The sequence below is a fragment of the Dama dama genome, chromosome 21 (assembly GCF_033118175.1).
Source record: "Dama dama isolate Ldn47 chromosome 21, ASM3311817v1, whole genome shotgun sequence".
Classification (NCBI taxonomy): Eukaryota; Metazoa; Chordata; class Mammalia; order Artiodactyla; family Cervidae; genus Dama; species Dama dama.
Genome location: NC_083701.1, coordinates 3,653,686 through 3,672,001, shown reverse-complemented (window position 1 = coordinate 3,672,001; position 18,316 = coordinate 3,653,686). Strand labels below are relative to the sequence as shown.

Genomic DNA, 18,316 nt, shown 5'->3' with positions numbered 1-18,316 from the left:
GCTTTTCCGTGCCCCATCTTCACGGCAACCGTCCTGTGAGCGTGTGGCTCAGCCCCAACTGACACAGGGGAAAGTCCATGACTCCAGAAGTTTTCTGAAAGCCTGGGACGCCGGACTCCATCTCTCCGCCTCGGCTTCACCTCGGGGTCGGGTCGCTCTCCGCCCCGCAACCGCCCCGTCGTCCAGCCTCAGCCGGCTTGCGAGGGAGACGAGACAAGGCTAGGAGCCCACGGCCACGCCCCTTCTCGCCCGGGCGGGGCTCCGGGGCCCGCGCGCGCGCGCCCGCGGGTGCCCCCGGGTGGGGAGCGTTCCCATTGGGCCGCGCCGCCCATGTGACCCGGAGGGCCGGGCCTCGCGCTCCCGGAGCGGGGCCGCGCCTGCGCGCGCCGGGCCCTCGTGCACGCGCACGCGCGCCCCGAGCCCTCCGCCCGTGGAGCCGGCGCCCGGACCGCCAGGTCAGTCTCCTCGTGCCCGCCCGGGCGGGGGCGCGCGCGGTGAGGGAGCGCGGTGCGGGCGCGCGGGCCGGGGGGCGGGCCGCCTCTTGGGGGGCCGGGACCCCGCGCCCGGCGGCCTCGGCGGCGCGCGTGCGGGCCCGGCGCCTGCCACGTGCAGCTCTCAGCCCTGGGTGGGGTCGGGGGCAGGCTCTGGACGCCGCCCGCCGCTTCCCCCGCGTGGCCGGCGGTGGACGCCCGGGTTGGGAGGCTTGATCTCTGCTCCCGATCCTGGGGGCGGGAGGCCCTCATCCGGAGTCCCTGAGTCCCAAGCAGCGCCGGGGATCGCGTGCCGCCCCCCACCCCCTTGCTCAGTTCGTTCCTCCGCACAGTTTGGGGGCACTTGGTCTCTAACGCCCCTGCCCGCCACAAACCCCACGGGGCTTGTCAGCCCAGCTGATGGCACTCAGGTTGAGCTCCAGGTCCCGGGGAACCATGCGAGCCCCGACTCTCACACTGGGCGGGCGCTGGTAGCCCAGCGGCGGTTCACCTGTCCAAGCAGTACCCCAGCTTAGAGCAGGTCCTAGCCTTGGCCAGACTGCTGGGGGACACGCTCCTGTGTTCTCCAGGGCAGCTAGCTGGTGGCCGGTGGAGTTGGGGTGGGTGGCATGTCAGCTCTGTGACCGCAGGGCAGCTGTCGCCCTGGGCCTGGCCTTACCTGGGTGGAGCGTGGTGACCCCACAGGCTGGACCCTGATCATGGGTCTGAGGGTCCAGGCCAGAGGTCAGTGTGCTGGGCACTCTGGCCCTGGCTGGCGGGGGGTACTGTTCCTCCCCTCCTGGCTGGCGGGCTCTGTGGTCAGCCCAGCAGGTGGTGGTGAGTGCCTGGGAGCTTAGCATCAGTGGTGTGTAGACTCCAGTGTGTCCTTGGTCCCAGGCCGGAACCGTGTGGGGCTGTGGGCCAGAGGGGGTGTCAGTGGACACAGGGGTGCCTGTGGCCTTGCCTGGATGGGGACCCCCCTCTGCAGCTCTATGTGGGCACCTTGCCTCAGTGACCTCCTCAGATCCATCCATGAGGTTATTAACCCCACTTCTCAGATGAAACTAAGGACCAGAGAGGTAGAGTCATGTCCAGCCCCTCACCAGAGCCTTGGTTTTTCCCCCTGGTGAAGTGGGTGCTGGTGTCCCTAACTGACAGGCTGCTGTGTGGAGTAAAGGGGGCCGGAGGTGGGCTTGGGGGTCTCTCCACAGCCACCCAGGCCTCCCTCACTGCAAGTATTCAAGAAGAGAGAATGCCCCCCACTGTCCCCTCGGGTAGCTGGCCTCTGCCAACAGCCCCGTAGAGCTTGCCACGCAGTCTGTGCCAGGCGCAGTGCTGGACTGAGGGGTGGGTAATGGTGCGTCCCGCTTCAGGCCCTGGGAAGCGGGCTGGTCTGGGTGGTGGTCCTCGGTGAAGCGACAAGGTGGCGTTCCTGTCTCACAGAGGCACCAACTTTGAGCGCCTACTGTGTGCTGGGCCCTGATAAAAGTGCCTACTGTGTGCTGGGCCCTGATAAGCTGTTATCAGGGCAGCCCTGGCCCCGGCCCCGTGGAGCTGGCAGTTAGGTGGCAGTGCCCACACCTGTAGGTGGCCACTGTGCCAGGAAGAAGTGGCGCCGAGCTGGGGGCTGGTGAGGGGCAGAGGGCAGCCTTAGGAGGGGCTGGCGGGGCATGGTGGACCTCCAAGCCCGCCCCAGGTCCCCCGCCTCACCATACGCTTCTCTCAGTTGGGACAGTGATACCAAGTGGCCGATGGGGCTGTGTATGCCCATGATGCACACGTCCAGGGGCCGCGCTCTGGGCACTGAGGACCAGGGGACATGTGTGACCCTGCTGTCACGCACCTGACCTTCAGGGCTGGGTGTTTGGGTGGGTGGTTGGGTGGGCTGCTGGGTTGGCTGGAGGGTGCAGGGCTTGGCCTCTCCACCCTGCTGTTTTCCTGGCCAGGACGCCAGGCCTGGGGGCCCTCCGAAGGCTGGAGGGAATGAGGGCAGGTCCATTTCTGTGGAACAAGACTCTGTCCACGTCCCCAGGGTCAGAGCATCTCCTGTCGCCGGGACTCCGGGGGGCAGAGGAGGTGGCTCCCTTCCAGGTAAGGAAGCCGAGCCTCGGAGAAGGTGGTTACTGGGTGTGTCAGTGCCTGCTGAGTGCCAGGCCCCTTCTGTCCATTCTGGTCTGTCCCCCAGCAATGGGAGTCGTTGTCCACCCGCCCTGCAGCGAGAGGCCAACGTTCACTGAGGCTCCTCACTTCCCGAGGTCACAGGGGCTCCAGGCAGTCGTAGCTCAAGCAGGTGACCGCCTCTGTACAACGCCACGCTGGCCTGGTGCTGTGAGTCCCCCCAGGTGGCTAGAAACGGTTCCTGTTGGGAATCTGGAAGGGCTGTCCAGGCCAGGGGTGGGTGGAAGTCACAGCCAGGCCCAGGACTCGTCACAGTGACCCCTCCGCTGCATGGCTGCCCTGGTCCGGCCTGGCGTGGGGTCTGTCCCCTCCCTGGCCTCTGTTAGGAGTGCGAGTCCCCTGCCGGCCCTCATAAGGCAGGTGGTGTGTACACTGGACGTGAGCACCGAGCCGCAAGTGCCCGAGGCCTCAGCGTGCAGGGAGGCGGCTCGAGCCTTGCAGAGACCAGAGCGCTCTAGAAGGTGGTGATCCTCCAGGATGACTGGATGGGGGTTCTGCTGTCCTCGGCCATTGCAGCGTCTGGGAGGCACGTCAGGAGAAACTTGTCCAGCAGTTAGACCTGAGCCCCATGTGGCTCCTCCAGCTGTCCCCACTTCCTGGGCCTCTGAGCCACGAACCCACTCTTTTTCCTGAGTCTTCCCGGACACTGCCTTTATTGTGCACTTATTGTGTGCCTGGCTGGAGCTTGGCTGAGTCCTGGATGAATCCAGGGGTGGGTGTCATCGCCCTGGGTTTCCATCCTGTACCCGCAAATGAGGGCCCAGGATCAGATCTGAGGTTGTTGACAGGGGTGGCGCCCCCAGATGCTTGGTGTTCTGTGCGTGCACCCCCATGTCCCCCAGGCAGGAAGCAGCATGGCTGATGCGGGTAGGTGGAAGGTTGGGGCTGCATTGTGCTCTGGTTCCATTTCCTGACTCAGACTCAGGGAAGGGGCGGTGGGAGCCATGCAGTGTTCTAGAGCAGGGTGGTGGGATGGTCTCTGGTGCAAGGCAGGGAGCTGATGTGCTGGAACAGGGCTTGGCCAGGACGTTGATGCACACAGCTGTGGGTCTCCCCGGCACCCAGGCCTGCCTGACCGGAGCCCCCTTGGTCATTAACTGTCTGGCTCTGAGCCAACTTTTCTCCTCTGGGGTCTCAGTTCCCCTCCTGCGGAAGGGGGGCTCTGACCTGCTGTCCTCCATCCCTCCAGCTCCTCCTGGGAGTGGCCTGAGCCTGTTCCCATGGCCTCACTTGCCGCAAAGACCCCGAAGCCGGGGCTGGCCCAGCTGGAGGAGGCGGGTGGCCCTGCCCTGTCCCCTTCCCGTGGGACTGGTGCTCCCGGCCGCTCTCCTGGCCCCGGGGCCCCTCCTGTGACTCAGGCTTCCTGGAAGAGGCGCGGGAGGGCCAGAAGGATTCCCCGCCACACCACCCGGTGCTCCCCCAGCGACCGCTGCCCGTCCGTCACCACCCACGGCCACCTGTGGTGGCTTTACCTGCTGCCTGCCCTGCGCCCGCCCCCAGCGGTGCGCCTTTCTGCTGTGCCTGCTGGCATCCCCGGGTATCGTCTGCTGAAGCCAGGGCAGCCCTCCTCCCTTGCCTAGACCGTGCCCTGCCAAGCCAAACATTTCCTCCGCTTTCATCTCCCCACGGGGTCAGCTGCTGGGCCTTCTCCTGGCCTTCACTTCTCTCTGGCCGGCTGCCCACTGGCGCATCTGCTGGGAATTGCCACGAGGAGCTCAGGGGGTGCCCGAGGGTGCCCGGGACTTCCCACCAAGACCTTGCTGTCCCCTCCACACGGCCCTAGGGAGCCCAGAGCCATGGCCCCAGCTCTGCCAGGCTTCTGGGTGACGCTGGGCCAGCCCCTGCCCTTCCTGGGCCTCAGTTTTCTTGTCTAGAGAATGGGAAGCTCGGAGTAGACCCTGGACCCTACCGCAGACTGCATGGGGGTCAGGACAAAGCTGGTGGCCTTGGCAGTTTAGCCGGAGCCACCTGAGCCAAACGACCTGCTTGCAAGCGTGCATCTGCCCCATGTGACCGCCCGGCAGACTAGCCCTTTAAGACTCCAAGGCTGCAACCTGGGGAGGGGCCATCTGGGGGGCCTCCGTTGGCCTGTCAAGTTGTGCTTTGGGCCTGACCCTGTGCAGGGTGTGGGCAGAGAGGGCTTGGGGTCCTACCTTGACGGTACTGCCCGCCCCAGGAGCTCACGTTGGGGGTGACGCATCACCCTAACCGTGCTCCAAGTTAGTGTTCAGCACAGACTCAGTGGTGCTCCTTATGATGGGGCCCCTCATGAAAAGTCAGACAGCCCAGGAGGTTCATAACCACTCTGGGCTGGGCTGCTGGGCCTGTGCTGGATTACACAGGAACAGGCTGCTGAATAACGTGCAGTTATTCACTTGAAATCTCCCTCGCCACCGACTGCGGGCCTTTCTCCTGGTGGCACCCGGGGGCCTGCGTCCCAGGCTTGGACGAGCCCTTTCATGAATCAGCACCCCCGTGTTAGCCTCCTCTCCCCAGGTGCGTCCCTCTTGCCGTCACCACCAGCTTGGCTGCCGTGTAGTGGGGTAGGGGGTGCAGGCTACAGGACCCCTACTCACTCCTGCCTTCATGTGCCCCTCGAGGGGCTCCCAGGCCTGCATTGGCCCTGTGGGGGATGGGACAGGGCACAGAGAGGTGGTCCTGACCCTGGGAGGGGCCACGGGTGGACAGGAGGACCTTCAGGGGATAGCTGTCGCCTTCCTGGAGCGTGTGTCTCGGACTTCGAGGTTGTGGGGGGATGGGAAATCAGGGAGGCCTTCGGAGAAGAGGTGGTGTCCCACCTGGGCTTGAAAGATGTGGCCATCACCGCGGCTGGAGGGGAGCCGGGTGAGGATGGCTCCCCGGGGCTCAGGGCCTGAGTTTAGGGCATCTCCTCAGTGGCCGTCGTGAGGCTGCCCTGGGCCAGAGGTACTGGTCCAGGCATAGCCTCCATCCATCCTCTCGGTCAGCTGGGTGGCAGTGGCTGTCGCTGCACTGTCTCCCAGGACCAAGGACCCTAGTCTGGGGGGCCAGATGTGCTGTCACCGGTGCCCCCTGGGCCGGGGCTGTGCCGTCCTTGTCGAGGGGCCTGGAGCCGTACTGTCGTCCCCCTGTTTACAGATGCGTGCTGAGGTGGGGGCTGACCCCTCTCCGCCCAGCCACTGACTCATCGCGCCCTGGGAGACCCTCCTCTCTCTGGCCTCGGTGTCTCCTGCCTCTCAAATGGGGCGGTGGGGCCCTGCCTCTGTGGGCGGGCAGGCCTGATAAGGAAGGGCTGTAGTGGGCAGGAGGCCCTGCTTCTGGCCCGCCGGTGGGACCTCAGTCTCCTGCTCTGTAGGTGGAGGTGCACGTGTCGGGAGGTGTCAAAGGGGACATTGGGAGGCGGGGGGCAGAAGGTGTTCTGATGAGGGCACAGCCCTCCCCTCCTCCATGGCCCCGGGGCTGGCCGGTTCCCACGCTCGCGGGCAGCCCGCAGGAAGCCATCTGGAGGCCTTGTTTACCCCTCCCCCCAGCTTCCCTGGCAGGAAGTCACTGGAAGGGCCGTCCCGAGGGGCCCCCAGGCCTGTGAGGACAGCCAGCGGCTGGGGGTCCCCGGGTGGAGTGTGGGGGGCAGGGAGCGCAGAGGATGGAGCTGGGCAGAGCCTGCGGGGTGTGTGGGCTGGTTGCAGACTGAGCCACTCATCAGAGTGTCCAGCTGTCTGTCCACCTTGTCAGCCACCCCTGTCCCCCACCTGAGGTCCAGTGTGGCCAGAGCCCACGAAGTCACGGTCTCCAGACACGCATGGGGCCACTGCGGCTTCTGCCCTGGGTGGGTGTGTGGTCAGGGGAGGTGGGGGTCCAGGGAGCTGGAGGAGGAGCCCCTAACCCAGAGGGAGACACTCAGTGCCAGGTGAGGGTCAGGGAGGAGGTGGCTAAGGGGGGCGGGGAGAGGGCTGCAGGCAGGAGGGGGCTGGGGCCAAGGGGAGGTAGGAGACGGGGAGAGCGCCTCCCGGGGTCTGGGGGCGTGGATGGTGAGGGTAGGGGTGATTGTGCCTCGCCGACCCTTTCTCTCTCCCCTCACCACCCCTCCAGCCTTCCCCAGGGCCCCCACGAGACAGCCCCCTGCCCCAGATCAGCCTGCAGGTCTGGACACGGGTGGGGCAGGATCGGGGCCTGGGCTCCCGCTGCTTGGGACACGCCCAGCCGCCCCGGCCTTTGCCGTGGCCCCGATGCCCACTGACTGGCCTGAGTGTGGCCGGCCGGGCCCTGGTTCTGTTCCCACGGACACTGCCAGCCGGGCCTGCCCGGCTCTAGGACAGACGCTGACCCCTCGCGTCCTGTGTTCTTGGCTGCATCGCTCCTGCCCGGCCTCCTGTTTTCAGAAGGACCCTGGTGGGCTCAGGGTCAGACAGCCCTGTCTGGCCAGCCCTGGGGAGGCCAGGGAGCACCCCCGCCGGGTCTCCTGCTCTCCTCCCGCCCCTCTTCCTCGTCTCCCGCCTGGTGCTCCCCTGTTCCTCCCCCTCACCCCCCCTCCCAGTGAAAGGCTCTGGCCCCGGGTCCTTGTGGGCACAGGCTCCCAGAGAGAGGGCTGGGGTTTCAGGGCCTGGGTGAGCGTGTCGTGCCCTGCCCCCACTCCCCACCCCGAGGAAGTGAGCGTGAGAACTGGGACTTCGGGCAGATCTGGGATGCAGGACCCACTGCCGGGAGGCGTGTCCACCAGCCAGTCCTGGGCCAGGGCGGATGGTCCAGGGGCATCCATGGGCTGAGGACAGGCAGCCAGGGGCCTGGCCCAGGAGGGTCCCTGACCCTTCTTTCCGAGCACCTACTTCATGCCAGGCCTGCTAGTCTGTGACCCAGCCTTGCAGCTGCCCTGGGGATGTGGGTACCTCCCAGAGGTGGAGTGCGGCTGACCCAGGTCTGAGCAGCGCTGGCCTCGCCCTGCTGCCTTGTAATGAGAACACAGGAGGGGGAGGAGGGATGCTGTTTTTAAGAAACGTAGGCGGCACTCACGTCCAGGAGTGGGGGAGGTGGCAGAGGCCGAGGCTGGGTTCTCCGGTGCTTGTCGAGATGATTTTGGAATAGGAGAAGCCTTGAGGGGTGCTGGGGAACACTGAGCCGAGAGCCCGGAGCCTGGGAGGCTGGCCCCGGGCCCCAGACCATGTCTTCCTGGGAGCCGTGTGCTGTGATGGCCTGTGAAGCGGGGCTCCACGCCCTTGCCCTTGGTGAGGGGCGTGGGTGGAAGCTGGGTCAGAGATGGGGGCTTCCCAGTGTGTTGGGGGTCCAGCTGGGGCAGGGGCTCCTCAGCAGCTGAGGCCGGGGCTCCTCAGCAGCTGAGGCCTCTCCTCTTGTCTTGCCGTTGCTAGGGCTGTGGTCTGGGGGTGCCTGGCCCCCATGTCACCCTCTGGCTGCTGTGTGAGGAGCTGAGCTTTGCTCCTCGAGAGTGCCCTTGGGTCCACAGCACAGCCAGGGCACCCGTGGGAGCTCAGTGAGAGCTTGTGAGCAGGTGAGCGGGCTTCCAAGGAGGCGGGACTTGCAGAGGCGCAGGAGGGCCAGGAGGGAGTCCTGGGGAGGTGGCACCCGAAGGCAGAGGCCTGGTGGGGGAGCAGGATGGCACGAGGCCAGGCTGCTCCTGGCAGAGGGCACCGTGGGTGCAGAGAGCCAGCGGCAGGGCCCGGGGGCGCGGTTCAGTAATAGCAGGAGGGCAGCTGAGATGGGCTACCCCGAGGGCTCAGCCGGTAAAGAATTCACCTGCAGTGCAGGAGACACAGGAGACGTGGGTCAACCCCTGGTTCGGTAAGATCCCCTGGAGAAGGGAATGCAACCACTCCAGTATTCTTGCCTGGAGAATCCCATGGACAGAGGAGGCTGGTGGGCTACAGTCCGTGGACTGCAGAGAGTCGCCTCCATGCAGCACACAGGTGAGGCTGGAGAAGAGGAGGAAGGAAACGGCGGGGGCCTTCCTTCCAGCCGTAAGCAGGCTGTGTTTCCTTCCGCATGATTCGGCCGAGGAGGACGCACTGATTCAGCGTTCACCACGTAGGGAGTGGGGGTGGCGTGGGGGCCCTGGGATGCCAGCGGGGGACTGGCTCTGGGTAGATTCTCCCCAGATTCCTGTCACCCCAGGTGGCCTCAGTTACCTGGGCCCAGGTGCTGCCTGCTTACTGCCCGCGGCGGTCCTCTCGCCCCCCGACCAGGGATTCTGGGGAGTTTCCATTGCCTCACCCTCACCTCGCACTTGACTCTGTGACATGCCTGGATCTGGGATTGCAGAGATACCCCCCATCCCTCTGGCGACTCAGAGGACCAGTGCCCCCCTCAAACCCGCCCGCCCTGGGGACCCTGCCCTTGCCTTGAGGCCTTTGCTCAGGCCATGCCCTTCACCCAGAGGCCCACCCCCGTTCACCCGGTTGGACCTCCTAAGGCAAAGGGGGGACAGCGTGTCATTCTGTGACTGTTGGGTGCCATCCAGCTTTCTCGGGACGTCTGTACCTGCCCTGGATGGGGGGGAGTCGCCTGGATGTGCCACTTTGTCTGGTGGCCTCGCTGGGCGATGGTGGCGTTGCCCTGTCGAACACCACCCGTCTCTCCCCTCCTTTCTGATTTTAGCACTTGGAATCGAGGAATTCTCCTCTGAACCAGCACTGCCTCCCTCCAGTTCCATCACAGATGGAATAGACCTTAGACCAGTGGTCACTACTTGTGTCACAATTATGTTTTTAACTTCTAAAAAGGCTTTGACCGACCTTCCCCTTCCTTGAAGGCCAGCCCTGTCCTGCCTGGAACCCTGGAGGCCCCTTCCTTCCCACCCAGCTGCTGGGGCCTCTGTCCCTCTGGGACCTGCCCGGTGCCTGGGCAGCCTGGTGGGCCTGGGAAGGAGCTGGCCAGGCGCTGCCACGGGTGGCCCCATGTCACCTCGACCCTCCCGTGCAGCCCTGCTCCCTGGTAACGCGCTCAGTCCCCGTGGGTGAAGGGAGACCAGACCTGGAAATGACCCAGACGTCCTCTGTCCACACTGCCGACGTCACTCAGCGTCCTGACAGTGTGTGTGAGCCTGGGAGGCATTATCCGGAGTGAAGGGACCCTGATGTGAAGGACCACACGTGATTTACTCCGTTGGTGTAAAACGTCCAGAACAGGCAAATCCATCGAGACAGAGAGCAGATTCACCGTTGCCAAGGCCTGGGGCAGGGGGATGGGCAGTGACTGCTGATAGGTGTGGGGTACCTTTAGGGCGTGATGGAAATGTTCTGGAATTGGTGGTGGTGATGACTACACAACAATGTGAACGTACTAAAAAAAACACCGAAGCGTGCACTTTCAGATAGCTAAAAGGGGGAACATCACGTTAGGTGGATTTTATCTCCATTAAAAAAAAAAATTTAAACAGCTCCCCTGCCCTACACAGGCTGGCTTGAGCAGGCTCACAGTTAGTCTGCCAAATAGGATTAACCCGGCTCTGGCCCAGGGCTCCAGCAGGCAGGGGCTCGGTCCGCTCTTGCAGGAGAAAGTGAAGCAGCACCTGCTTGCTGTCGGGACGCAGGGCCCAGCGGGTGCGGGACCACAGGTAGGTGTCCTCCTCCCCCGGTCTGCGTGGAGAGAGGCCTGATGACCTCGGGGCAGGTCGAGCACACAAAGGCCCGCTCCCCTGCTCTGGGACCCCTGTCCCCCCGTGGCGTGGGGCCTGTGTTCTCTGGGATCTGTCGTTGGTGCCTCCGCCGCTTTGATCCCAGAGCCCAGGCGGCAGGGCGCCCCAGGGGCCTGGGCACAGAGCCGGGCACTTGGGCAGCCCCCGTTGTGCCCTGCACCCCAGGTCCCCGCAGGGGCTCAGCGTCGCCGAGGGGTCAGATGGAGCAAAGAGGGCACCCGCTTGGTGGTCTCTGGTGTGTGCTCCCTGCCTGCTCTGCCCCTGCACGTATTTTTCTTTTCACATCGGCCTTGCTGGGTCTGGCGAGGAGGGGCTGCCCGGCACTCACACCCATCTGGCCCTGGGCATTTTTACTGAATTGAAGTCTAATTGATTTACTGTGTTGTGTTAATTTCTCCTGTGCAGCCAAGTGGCTCTTACACGTATGGATATATTCTTTTTCATGAAAAGCAAAAGTGTTATTGCTCGGTCATGTCTGACTCTTTGTGACCCTGTGGACTGTAGTCTGCAAGGCTCCTCTGTCCGTGCAAGTCTCCAGGCCAGAATACTGGAGTGGGTAGCCATTCCCTTCTCCAGGGGATCGTCCCAACCCAGGGGTCGAAGCTGGGTCTCTTACATTGCAGGTAGATCCTTCGCCCACTGAGACACAAGGGAAGCCTGCCACGTCGTATTCTCTTTCATGTTCTTTGCTTCGTGGTTTATCACAGGATATTGGTGGAGTTCCCTGCTCTGCAGCAGGACCTGCTTGTCTGACTCTGGGCATCTGTGCCCGGTGTGGAGAAGGTGTCGCCTGGGGCCTCCTGGGCTCCAAGGTGCTGACTGGCAGCTGTCCCCTCCGAGTGCTGGCCTGGCTCTCTGGAGGAGGCCCGCGGGCCGCTGCTTCCTTCTGACCGTGGGAATGGCTGGCATGATGCTGCCAGGTGGAGACAAGTCCCTGGGCCCTGGGGGCCACCCTCAGACCAGCTCCCCTGGCCTCTGCCCCCAGCACCCCCCAGATGCTGTGGGGCTGTGCCGTGCGGTCCAGGGAGAGGGGCTGAAGTCAGCTGCTGGGCAGGGAGGGGTGGGGCGGCTGGGGCTGCCCGCTGGCCCGAAGCCATGCCCAGAGCCCCTCAAGGGAGCTGGGGCCCAGTGCAGACCCCAGGCTGGAAGACACCTCAGCCCCGCAGGCCGCTCAGGCCGCGGAGAGGAGGGTTTCCTGTGGGTCCTCTGTCCCCATGGGTCCCTGCTCCCTCCCCGGGAGCTGGGGAGGTGCTTGAGCTGGGGGCGTAGGCACCCAGGTCTTGACGCCCAGCTGCCCCGGATGCACGGTGCTGGCCTCTGCTACTTTCTGTCTGGGGAAGCTGCGCTGTTGGGGTTGGTGGGGCTGGGGTGCGATGAGCTCCCCGCGGCTGGGGCCTTCCTGCTGCCTGCTCGGGCTGGGCATCCGGCCTCGGCTGTTCTCGTGGCAGGGAACGCCTGCATCCAGGAGCTAATCCTGCCACCCTCAGGTCACTGTCGCCCTGGCATGGTCCAGGTGGGGACACGGGGGGAGGGGAGGAGTACGTGCTCAGCCCTTGCCCTTGCTGCAGTGACCGCCAGCGTGGCCCGCCCGCCGCACTCCTCCAAGCCTTGCCTGGAGTCTTCATTGTCTGTTCTCACAGACAGGGCTCAGAGAGATGCTCCCAGACACACAGGTGAGCAGGATGTGGGGCACCAGGCCCGGAGGCTCTCGGACCCTTGCAGCTGGGGCCCTCCTCCGGCCTCGCCTGCTATTGCCGAGGTGGGTTCTGGGAGGCGCCTTGTTGCTAGTGCCTGGCTTCAGAGACATTCTGGAAATGCGCTGCTGACTGCCTCCCTTCAGATTGCCTTGTGTGTAGAGAAATGAGGGCTCTGAGACACCCTGCGGGAAGAAATCCCCTCAAGTGTCCAAGGAACCCATTGGGGGACTCAGGACCCTGAACGTGGACCCTCCCGGGGATCCCAGAGTCCCGTCAGAGCCCCTGTGGGCGCCCAGCACAGTGCGAGCATCTGGGGACTCAGGCAAGGCTGCTCGGGAGGGGAGCGTCCTTCCAGGCCCAGGAGAACAGCCAGCAGCAGCTCCATGCGGGACGAGCTTCCAGGGAACCCGTTTCACCCATGAACAAACTGAGGCACAGCGAAGCTGAGGGGTGTGCCCAGCGGCATACAGCTCGCAATGGGGGAGCCAGGATGGGAACTGGGGCAGGCTCCCAAGCTTGTGCTCTGCTGGAGGGGCAGGCTCTGTGGACAGAAGCCTGGGTCTGGGGTGATGAGAGGGAACCGTCCCCTTCCCCTCGGCCCACGGAGAACCTGCCTGGCCTGGGGGTTCGAGTGAGGCTGCACCTCAAAGTCTCACGTCCTCTCTGGGCCCCAGGTTCCCACTGGTCAGACGATCATTGGTTATGGGGGTGGTGGTGACCCGCATGAGGCAGGCAGAGCCCCAGGCTGGAGGCTGTGTGTGATAAGGAGCAGTGCTGGCCTTTCCGTGGGTGTGCCCGGGTGGGCAGGGGTGCCTGTGTGGGCACGGGGGGTTCCTGCCACAGTCAAGGCCTCCCCTGGCACTAGGGTTGGAGCTGCTGGAGAGCAGAGAACAGAGCCCCCGTGTGCTGCTGGCAGTTGTGGTTCTTTGTGTGGCCAAGGGCCCAGCACAGGGATTCGTGGCCGAGAAGGCCTGGAACCGCCCGATGGGACCAACGTGACCCTGACATGCTGATGATGCCAATGGGCTTTTTGAAAGGGGGCAGTGTGGGGTCCCCCGGCAGGACCCCCGCCCCAGGTAGAGGCCGCGCGTCACGGGGCTGGGACCCGCCTCGGCCGCCCCTCTTGCGCTGGCTCTTTGGGGGCACTGGGGGGCTGTGTCTCGCTGCCAGGCCGGCCCAGAAATAGCTATGACCTTCTGCACCCAGCTTGGCAGCGCCCGGGCTGAGAGGCCTACGTGCGCCCGGCCGGGTCCTTGCAGGGCGGCTGGGCTGGTTATTTTGGACATGGCCTCCCGAGGCCAGGTCAGCGCTCTTTCCCGCGGTTCCTGCAGGCCCCTCTGACGTGCGTCCACCAGGGCTTTGGCCAGTGGCCCCGGCCACCTCTGCGATCTCGCGCCCCCTTCCTGCCCGCCTGACCCCCAGCGGCCTTGCGCTCCGGGCACAGGGCGGGGGTGGGGTGGGGGGACTGGGTAGGTTCCGGGAGGCCTTGTCATTCGGACACGATGTCACCCGGACATCTGCGGAGGCTGGGCCTCAGTTTCCCCTCTGGGGCCTGTTTGGAGGAGAAAATACACAGAAGTGCCCACCCTGGGCTGGCCGGAAGTGCTGGCTCAGCCCCTCAGAGCTGCCCTGTGAGGCCTGAGCCTCGGTTTCCTCATCCAGGCGATGGGGGGCCGGGTGTCTTCCAGTGCCAGTTTGGGGATGGATGTGGGGAGGGCCCGGCGACCAGGGCCCTGTGAGGGGCCAGTACCTGGAGGGGGCCTCCGGCCTTCTCCCCTTTTATGGGGTTGGACCCTGGGCCCAGGGTTGGGATGTGCGTGGGAGGTAAGAGGAGGGGTGAGCTGGGCGGTGGCTGAGGGTGGCCTGGGGGTTCTGGGGGTCCCGTGGACCTGGGCTCAGCTGGGCCACAGTCTCCTGTCTTGTGACCCAGGCAGGGGGTCCTGCTCTGGCCAGGCTCCTGGGTGTGGGGCTGGACAGAAGTGGCCATCACACCCTGATGCTCCAAGGTCCACTTGCCCCTGGGCCCCCAAGCTCCCTGGCACCCTGCCGCCAGGGTCCTGCAGGAGGAGGGGCCAGCTCAGCTCCCCACCTCCCTGGTGGGTGTAGAGGGCTCAGGTGGGCACAGGGGACTGGCGACCCTGCCTGAGGGTGCTGGGGGGAGCCGACCCTGCTCCCCCTTGGGATTGGGGTGCTCTGGAGTGGCAGGAGGGGGTGCCTGCCAGGTGCCCCTCTCCTCTGCTCAGGCTCTCCTGCCTACCCTCAGGGACCCTGTCCCCTCATTGTCCCCAGGAGTTAGCCATAGCCACTTCCCCACGGAGAGGGGCTGGGGGCCATCACCCAGCTTGACCAGGATCCATCCGGCAAGGTGGGCTTCGCTGGAACCCATCTATCGTGTGTGCACCCCACCCCTGCCCAGCAGGCCACATGACCGCTCTGTGGGCACTTACGGAGTGCAGTTCTGTTTTCTCATCCTGTGCCTTGCTGCTGGCTCAGAAGGCCCAGAGAGGGGAGGAGATGGGCCCAGGGCACCCAGCGGCCAGGGGAGGAGGACTTCCACGCCCTGGGCACTTGTGCAGGCCTTGTCCCCTTGCCAGCTGAGGACCCCTGTGGGGTCTCCAGTTGATCCTGGTGGGTGAGGGTTTGGCGGGCAGCCTCCTCTTGGGCAGTGAGGACTGTTAGGCCACATGGACCGTCTGTGAGGCCCTGGCTCCCACCCCTCTTCTCTGAGGCCCCAGCGTGGGAGCCCAGGTCCCTCTGCCTGTTGAGGGTCCTGGCGATGTGCTCGTGAAACAGGAGGGGCTGGGGCTCTGCCTGGGGAGTGCTCAGCTCTCGGGAGGCCAGGATCAGGGGCCTCCTCGGGGCCTCTGTGTTCCTGGCAGGGGCTTGAGCTGGCAGGGGGTGGGGGGGGTGGGCGGGTTCAAGGGCCTCTCAGGGGCCGTTAGCGTCAAGTGGATCCGTGAAACTCCGTGCCCTTCCCGGAGGCCAGGCCCATTCTGGGCATTGGCCTTTAGGGGCCTTGGAGATGGGGTGGCATGATGCCAGGAGTCGGTGCCAGCCCCACGGGGCCCAGGAGGAGCGTGCCAGGGGCTGTGGGTGCAGGTCTAACTCTGAGCGCGGGGCAGGCTTGAAGCTCTGTTCCTCCTGTCTAGAATCCCAGCGTGATGGGCCCTGCATCCCAGATAACCAGATCCCCGCCCCGCCCCTGGGGCTGGGGGCTCTCCAAGCAGAGAGCCTGGGGGCCTGGCAGGACCTACAGAACACCGCTCCCAGCCGCCCGGGTCAGCCCAGCTGCCTGTGTGAATACAGATGCCAGGGCCCCCAGAGGGTGGGAGGCCTGGGCTCAGAACGGTGGACACCCCATGTCTGTGTGGGGGACCCTGGCAGCGTCAGGCCAGAGGGCTGGGGGGTTGCTGAAGAGGGCTTTGGGGGTTGGCTGAGGCCCTGGGTAGTCACGATGGGCTGAATCTGGGTGACAGGCCGCTGGGGAAGGGCCTCCGTCTGGGGTGGTGGCCGGGGGCGACCAGCGGGGACCTAGCGATGGGGCAGGGAGGGGGAGGTTATGGGCGGCTGGATGCGTGGCAGAGGGTAGGAGCTGCCCCCATTGCGCACCGGGTGGCCTGTAAGCAGGGCATGGCCTCCCTCTGCCCCCAAGAAGTACAGGCCTGGGGGCTGGGTGAGCCTGAAATACATACCCCACCCCAGCCCTGTAGGTCCCACCCCTCCTGATGTCACCATGACTGGGGCAACATCCTGGTGGGGGAGGGGCGAGTGACCCTGACCCTGGGAAGCAGGAACAGCCCTTCCCCCACGGGCGGGGGTTCCCACTTCCTTAGTGCTTTTGTGGGCCCCGGCTCCCAGGCCTGGGTGGGTGGGCTAACCTGCCTGTTAGCTTTCTTCCCCACTTCCTTGTGGAGGAAACAGGACAAGAGGAGGAACTGAGCAGTGAGCTCAGAGCGGGGCTCTGGGCAAACCTGGCTGCCCCCTTGAGTAGGCTGGGGGCTCCCTGAGGGACTTCTTAGGTGGGGGGCAGACTGCAGAGGGCTGGGCTGTTTCTCTGGAGGTGCAGTGAGCTCCCCTCTGCAAGGAAAGGGCCCCAGGAGCCCCTTTCCAGCCCACAGCAGGCAGTGGGGAGACAGGCCAGAGACCTGGGGAGCCCCCAGGCTGTGTGTCGGAGCGCCCACCCTGCCAGCTGCAGGCCCGGGCTGGGCCTCTGACCCCTCCCCGCCGGCTCTGCTGCCGCCCACCTGCCCCGCCTGTCCCCTTCAGCTCTGACTGCCAGCGGTTACAGGGCCCTGGGGACTGTCTTGCCCCCAGTGGGCCCCAGAGCCCGGCCCACAGGGGAGGGGCTCTCCTGCCCTCTTCCCGAGACCGGGGTGCCCGCTGTGACCTCCAACTTGTGTCCTGGCCAGCCCCCCCCCCCCCCCCCCCCACCGCCCCGCTTTGCCGCCGGGACTGCCCTGGGAGCCCGGGTCCTTCCGGGGCTGCCCCTGCCTGAGCCCCCGCCTCCTGGGCTGGCGGGCGGTCCCAGGGCCTTTGACGTGGGGAGGGCGGGGAGGGCGGGAGGCCAGGCTGGGGATAAAGCTGGGCTGGGGGCGCGGCCTCTGCAGGCCTGCAGGACTCAGGACGCAGGACAGTGAGTGAGTGTCTGTGGGCTCCCGGCAGGCTCACGTGGGTGGGGACTGGGATGGGGACACGGTGGGGGCAGAGCCCAAGAGAGCATGGGGCCCTGGGGTCCCCAGGCCTTCTTGCTCATGCTTGTGGCTCAGCTGGGAGCCTCAGTGGTTTCCTCTGTCAAATGGGGCGAGGGGGCCTTCTCCTTCCTGAGCCCAAACTGGACACTCTCCTTCCAGGCTCTGTGATACTGCTGTGCTCCCTGGGCCTCTGGGGTGTGGGATCCCTGCCTCAGTGGCACAGGGCGAGGGTGACCGGGACCGCTGGTCACACAGTCGGCGGTGGGACAGGGTCGCAGTGCAGAGCAGGGCCCTAGGGCCAGCAGGGGTCTGTCCAGCCTGGTTCTTCTGCCCCTTGGGTAGTGACTGAGACCCCCTGCAGCCATGTCCTCTCTTGTTAGACGAGGGTCACGACACAGTGACCACATGGATGGTCACGTGTCACCATGCTGGGGAGTGAAAGGAGGTGGCAGTCCTTGCCAGCTGGGGGGTCACTTAGTCAGCAGGTGCCCTAGGGGGTGCTCTGGGGCTGGCGACAGCCTGACGCATGCACATCTGTGGTTGGTATGGCTATTAATGTAGATTGGGACTCTGAGCCTTACAGTGACAAGCTGGGCCTCGTCCAGCCCCCTTGTACCAAACGGATCAGGGAGGCGGAACCCCCAGCCAGGAAGGGAGGACCTCCTGGCCTTTGACTCCAGCTATCTTAGGGCTTCGTCAGAAAGCAGGTTCTCAAAAAGCGAGAACTACCATCATTCATGTTTATTGTTAACGAGTAGCAGCTTAGACTGTCAGCCATTATTATCTTGGGTTTTAGTAACCCCCTGAGGGGTTGGTGCTAATTGTGTTGAGCCCGAGAGCTGCTGGGCTCTGAGTTGAGGACCTGGAGCTGGGAGGCTGACGCCGATGCTTGCTGCTGGGCCACTGTTGTGGCTGCACTGAAGGCCTTGTCTGCATTAGCACGCCCCTGGGCCCGGGCTCCGAACCGTGAGGTTTCCATGACTCACTGGGGCGAAGAGAAGGAACCTGGGTCTCAGACAGCTCTGCTCTGCGTCTCCATCTGGCTCCATGTGGAACGGGGCACTCGGTCTTCCGCCTCAGGCGGGGGGTGTGCAGGCTGAGGGTGATGGTGATGGCGGTGGTGGAAAGGTCCTGGAGTGGCAAGCAGAGAGACAGGGCACGCACTTCTCGCGGGGTTCAGCGGGGTCTGATGCCTCCCCTCTCGGGGACCCGTGCAGTGCGTGTGCGTCCTGAGTCTCTGCCCAAAGGCCACATCCTCTGAGAGGCCTCGTGTTTACCCCCTTACCACCCACCAGTGTCCTTTCTAACTCAGTCCATTGCCTGGTTGTGTGTCCTGCCACCGACCCCCACCCCACCTGGGGTCGTGGAGGTTTGCTCACCCCTGACCCCCAGCGCCCACCCCTGGAGGCAAGGGGGGAGTTGCAGGGGGGTGATGCTCCCCCGGCAGGAGCCAGGGGAGGGGCGGCTGGGCTGCTGGCCGGTGTGGTCCATGTGGGACCTGGTAGCTGGTGACAGGTGGCACTGTGAAAATGCCACATTCTAACCCTGCACGTGACAGCCTGGGAAACTGAGGCACCGGGGGAGTGAGGTCTCTTTGCGGTGACCCCAGATTCAGCAATGGTGCCTGCACAGGGTTGCGGGGGGGCACTCCCAGCCCCC

The 18,316-nt window shown here is 65.2% G+C and overlaps 1 protein-coding gene across 2 annotated transcripts in view; it reads left to right on the top strand.

Annotated features, from left to right (window-relative positions):
- The first annotated feature begins 425 nt into the window (after positions 1–425).
- Positions 426–18,316, top strand: part of PTP4A3 (protein tyrosine phosphatase 4A3) — a 32,102-nt gene continuing 14,211 nt past the window's right edge. Inside the window, exon 1 of one of the 2 annotated variants that reach the window (XM_061122786.1) lies at positions 426–455. The gene's annotated coding sequence lies outside the window, so the exon portion shown is untranslated. Of the gene's footprint in view, positions 456–16,580; positions 16,604–18,316 lie in introns of those variants that run through there. The other variant, XM_061122784.1, reaches the window with a different exon arrangement.